Below are 5,280 nucleotides of genomic sequence, written 5' to 3' on the forward strand. Positions count from 1 at the left end.
TTGTTTGAGTCACCTTCATGAATTGCAGCATAGTTTCTTCCATCTCAGTCAACCTCTCATTCATAGGTCTAGAAAATTTCTGATTTCCTTGAGGTTGAGTGGATGAATTCCTCTGAAAATAAGGCTGTTGTGTTGCTGGACCTGCATTAGAAAAAGGCAAATTTGAATTAGAATTCTTTGCAGCAGAATATTGATTATTCCAATTAGAATACTGCTGAGTTCTATTATTCAAAATTGAAATCCAGGGGGATATGATGGTTGTTGTCTCTGAAAATTATTCATATAATTCACTTGCTCTTGTGGTTCACTTGTGGATGCCTCACATGCACCATTCGCATGGTTTCCTCCACAAAAATCACAACTTAGCTGACTGGTAGGCATACTCCCTGTTTGCAGATTGTTGATTTGTTGTGTTAAGGCAGCTAATTGTTCTGAAAACATTTGATTTTGTAGCTGATTTTGTGCAAGAATAGTTTCCAGAACTTTAGCTTCATGACCAGAGTTTCTTCCTTGATTCCTTGAGTTTGAATTCTGATACATTGAAGATGCCATCATGTCAATAATCCTTTGAGCTTCTTCTAAGGACTTTGTATTTAATGAACCTCCAGCAGCAGCATCAACCATTGTTCTTGTTACTGCATTCATCCCATTATAAAAAGTTTCCAATTGCATCCAATCTGGAATACAATGATGTGGACACCTTCTAAGCAGTTCTTTGTATCTTTCCCAAGCTTCATACAATGATTCTCCTTCTTGCTGCACAAAGGATGTAATTTCTCCTCTCAACTTAGCAGCTTTGGATGGAGGGAAGTACTTGGTTAAAAACTTATTCACAAGTTCTGTCCAGGTTGTGATGCTTCCTTGTGGTTGAGCTTGTAACCAGCATTTTGCTCTATCTCTCAAGGAAAAAGGAAATAGTCTCAGTCTGATGGCTTCTTCACTAACCCCATTTATTCTTATGGTGTCACATAGCTGTAGAAAATTTGAAATATGTAAGTTAGGATCATCAGAATTTCCACCAGAAAACTGATCTTGTTGGACTAAGTGTAATAAAGCAGGTTTAATCTCAAAATGGTTGGCTTGAATAGTTGGCCTGATTATAGAAGAGTTAAAACCTTGCATGTTAGGAATAGCATAGTCCCCTAATGTTCTAAATCTGTTCTGTTCTGCCATCTCTATTTCTGAATTTAGTTGTCTCAAAGATGTAGGTGTTCTTTTCACTCTAGGATTACTCTGAGATTCTGGAGAATGGACAGCTTCTAACTCACTATCACTCCCTATGGCTTTTTCTGCTCTAGACTCTTTTCTCAATCTTCTTAAGGTTATGTCTATGTCAGGATCAAAGACTAGAGTTGATTTGTTTTTGTTTTTGCCACGCATATACAATTCAAAATAAAGCAAAAGTAAACTACAAGTTAGTATTCAGAACTGCACCACGAAAATTATGCAGTAATTATCAGTAAAAGTAATTGAAACAAAGTTAAAAAGTTGCAGAATTATGCAGAATGGACAAAATGTCTAACTACAGATTACTACTACAGAAATTCAGAGAACAAAATACTCAATCTAGCTATTCTTATGTTACTAATGATATTGAAACTCTAATTTCCCCGGCAACGGCGCCAAAAACTTGTTGTTTGCAATCTAACACTAGCAAGTGCACTAGGATTGCAGCAAGTGATGAGTAAATTTAAGATCAGAATATCGTCTCCACAGGGAATTTAGGTTTCAAGTACCACTTCACAGAATTATAACCATTTGAGCCATACGAATTTTTGAAGGAGATTTGTAACATATAACAGCAATAAACCAAAGCAATTAAAGCAAAGAACTTGCAGAGAAACAGAGTATAAGATTTGTGATAAAATGAAATAGCAATGAAGGATAGTTAGGAATTTACTTCACAAGAATATCAATATCAATCCAATTAAATCCTCTGAACATTCAAGCAATTGAATAATTGACAATCAGTTTCACATATATCTAGCCAAAGGTTAATTCCTTAACTCATTGACCCTAACAATCCACTAAACCTCCCTAATCCCTTAGGTGAGATTCAATTTCAGGTTGCATTAAGAATTAGAACTATAAGATTGCAGAATTAGGTCTCCTTATCCCTAAGAAATCCCTAAACTCTGGTTGCCAATTCAGATCGGAGCAAACAATCCAATTCCCATTGGTAAAGATTCCTCTTGATTAATCAAATGAATTTCCATTCAGAGATTGCATGAAAAGCAGAATTAACAACTCAATTAATCCAAGAACTTAAAGTTCAGAAGATAAAGTCGAATCAATACATCAATTCGAGTTCCATAAACCCCTAACTATGGGAAATTAAGCACACATTGCAACAAAAACAGAGAAAGAAGAAGAAGAAGATGAAGAAGAATGCAGAGCAGCCATGGCCACGAGCTCCAATCCGATCCCTCTTCTTGGAGCTTCAAGCTTCGACCCCAATCTTCTCTCCACTCTCTCTCAACGAGACTCTAACTAACAAAACAGAAAATGAGCAAAAGATCCCAGTTTCGCGCTTCAATCAGTATTTATAGAAACCCAGTTCTGCGCGTTGTCACTTTTCTTCACAAGAGTAACCACGCAGAAGCTTTATGTAGTGCGCGTGTTCACTTTCAAGAGCAAGAGTAACCACGCGCAACTTGCAGAGTTGAAGGCTTCTCTGGAACATTCACTTTTATTCATAATAGTGGCAACGCAGGAGGTCAAGGGCTGCGCGTGATCACTTTCGTGAGTAATAGTAACCACGCGCAAGCTGTCCTGATACAAGTGCCTCTGGAACGCTCACTTTCGTTGGCGAAAGTGACAACGCGCAGCTCATCAGGAATGAAGTCTCTCTGGAACGTTCACTTTCGCCAGCGAAAGTGATAACGCACACTGGCAACGCTCACTTTCACTAACAATAGTGATAACGCACAGGCTGCAACCCATAATTCTTGTATTTTGGAGTCCAGCATTGCCATTCTTCCTCTTCCTTCCCATTGATTCTCCATTTCCATGACTTTTGCTCAGCTTATTCCTTCAAAACAAGATAAATTCCTTAAGAACTAAGTATAAATTCTACAAATGCGAAAATAACTACAAATTGAATTAAAACTTTCAATCATTCTCTTTTTCTGAGTTTTTCTGCTTTCTTCATATATTTTTCTTATTAAATGAGCTAGAATTATGCTAAAATATCAGTAAAAATATGGATTCATCAGTCCGCTTTTGCTTACTGGCAAAGGAAGACGTGCGAAACTCGTCTCAGGCATTTGAAACTCCTTGAATATCACTCCTAGGACTCAGAGGAAGGCTTTCTCACCACCTTCTTCCCTTTTGGCACATTTCAGCGCCTTCGGATCCAAGTATGTTTTGGTCTCTTTTTGTCCTTTTTTGCTTATCGACAAAGGAAGTCGTGCGAAACACATCTCAGGCCACTGAAACTCCTTGAATATCACTCCTAGGACTCAGGGGAAGGCTTTCTCACCACCTTCTCCCCTTTCGGCACACTTCAGCACCTTCGGACCCAAGTATCAGTTTTGGTCTCTTTTGGTCCCCTTTTGCTTATCGGTAAAATAAGACATGCGAAACACATCTCAAGCCACTGAAACTCCTTAAATATCACTCCTTGGACTCCATGGAAGGCTTTCTCACAACCTTCTCCCCTTCTGGCACTTTCTGGCGCCTTTGGACCCAAGTTCCAGTTTTGGTCTCTTTTGGTCCCCTTTTGCTTATCGGCAAAGGAAGACGTGCAAAGTCGTCTCAGGCCACTGAAACTCCTTGAATATCACTCCTAGGACTCTATAAAAGGCTTTCTCACCACCTTCTCCCCTTTTGGTACTTTCTGGCGCCTTTGGACCCAAGTTCCAGTTTTGGTCTCTTTTGGTCCCCTTTTGCTTACCGGCAAAGGAAGACGTGCGAAACTCGTCTCAGGCCACTGAAACTCCTTGATTATCACTCCTAAGACTCTATGGAAGACTTTCTCACGACCTTCTCCCCTTCTGGCACTTTCTGGCGCCTTTGGACCCAAGTACTAGTTTTGGTCTCTTCTGGTCCCCTTCTTCTTACCGGCAAAGGAAGACGTGCAAAACTCGTCTCAGGCCACGGAAACTCCTTGAATATCACTCCTAGGACACAGAGGAAGGCTTTCTCACCACCTTCTCCCCTTCTAGCACTTTCTGGCGCCTTTAGACCGAAGTTCCAGTTTTGGCCTCTTTTGGTCCCCTTTTGCTTACCGGCAAAGGAAGACGTGCGAAACTCGTCTCAGGCCTTTTAAACTCCTTGAATATCACTCCAAGGGCTCATAGGAAGGCTTTCTCACCACCTTCTCAAGTTCCAATTTTGGTCTCTTTTGGTCCCTTTTTGCTTATCGGCAAAGGAAGTCGTGCAAAACTCGTCTCGGGCCACTGAAACTCCTTGAATATCTCGGCAAAGGAAGTCGTACGAAACTTGTCTGAGGCCACTGAAACTCCTTGAATATCACTCCTAGGACTCCATGGAAAGATTTCGCACCACCTTCTCCCCTTTGGCACTTTCTGGCGCCTTTGGACTCAAGTTCCAGTTTTAGTCTCTTTTGGTCCCCTTTTGCTTATCGGCAAAGGAGACGCGCAAAATTCGTCTCAGGCCACTCAAACTCCTTGAATATCACTCCTAGGACTCCATGAAAGGCTTTCTCACTACCTTTTCCCCTTCTGGCGCTTTCTGGCGCCTTTGGACCTAAGTTCCAGTTTTGGTCTCCTTTTACTTACCGACAAAGGAAGACGTGCGAAACTCGTCTTAGGCATTTGAAACTTCTTGAATATCACTCGTAGGACTCAGAGGAAGGCTTTCTCACCACCTTCTCCCCTTCTGGCACTTTCTGGCGCCTTTGGACCCAAGTTCCAGTTTTAGTCTCTTTTGGTCCTCTTTTGCTTATCGGCAAAGGAAGTCGTGCGAAACTCATCTCAGGCCACTGAAACTTCTTGAATATCTCGGCAAAGGAAGTCGTGCGAAACTCGTATCCGGCCACTGAATTTGCTTGAATATCACTCCTAGGACTCCATGGAAGGATTTCTCACCACCTTTTGCCCTTCTGGCACTTTCTGGCGCCTTTGGACCCAAGTTCCAGTTTTAGTCTCTTTTGGTCCCCTTTTGCTTACCGGCAAAGGGAGACGTGCGAAACTCCTCTGAGGCCACTGAAACTCCTTGAATGTCACTCCTAGGACACAGAGGAAGGCTTTCTCACCACCTTCTCCCCTTTTGGCACTTTTGGTGCCTTTGGACCCAAGTTCCAATTTTGCTCTCTTT

General features: G+C 41.4%; 1 non-coding gene across 1 annotated transcript; it reads left to right on the forward strand.

Annotated features, from left to right (window-relative positions):
• Nucleotides 1–682: 682 nt before the first annotated feature.
• On the forward strand, nt 683–789 carry LOC113864030. The gene has a single exon (XR_003504638.1). It is a non-coding gene; the product is annotated as a small nucleolar RNA R71 (small nucleolar RNA).
• The last annotated feature ends 4,491 nt before the right edge of the window (nt 790–5,280 follow it).

The sequence above is a fragment of the Abrus precatorius genome, unplaced genomic scaffold (genome assembly GCF_003935025.1).
Source record: "Abrus precatorius isolate BTA unplaced genomic scaffold, Abrus_2018 Scaffold3, whole genome shotgun sequence".
NCBI classification, from domain to species: Eukaryota; Viridiplantae; Streptophyta; class Magnoliopsida; order Fabales; family Fabaceae; genus Abrus; species Abrus precatorius.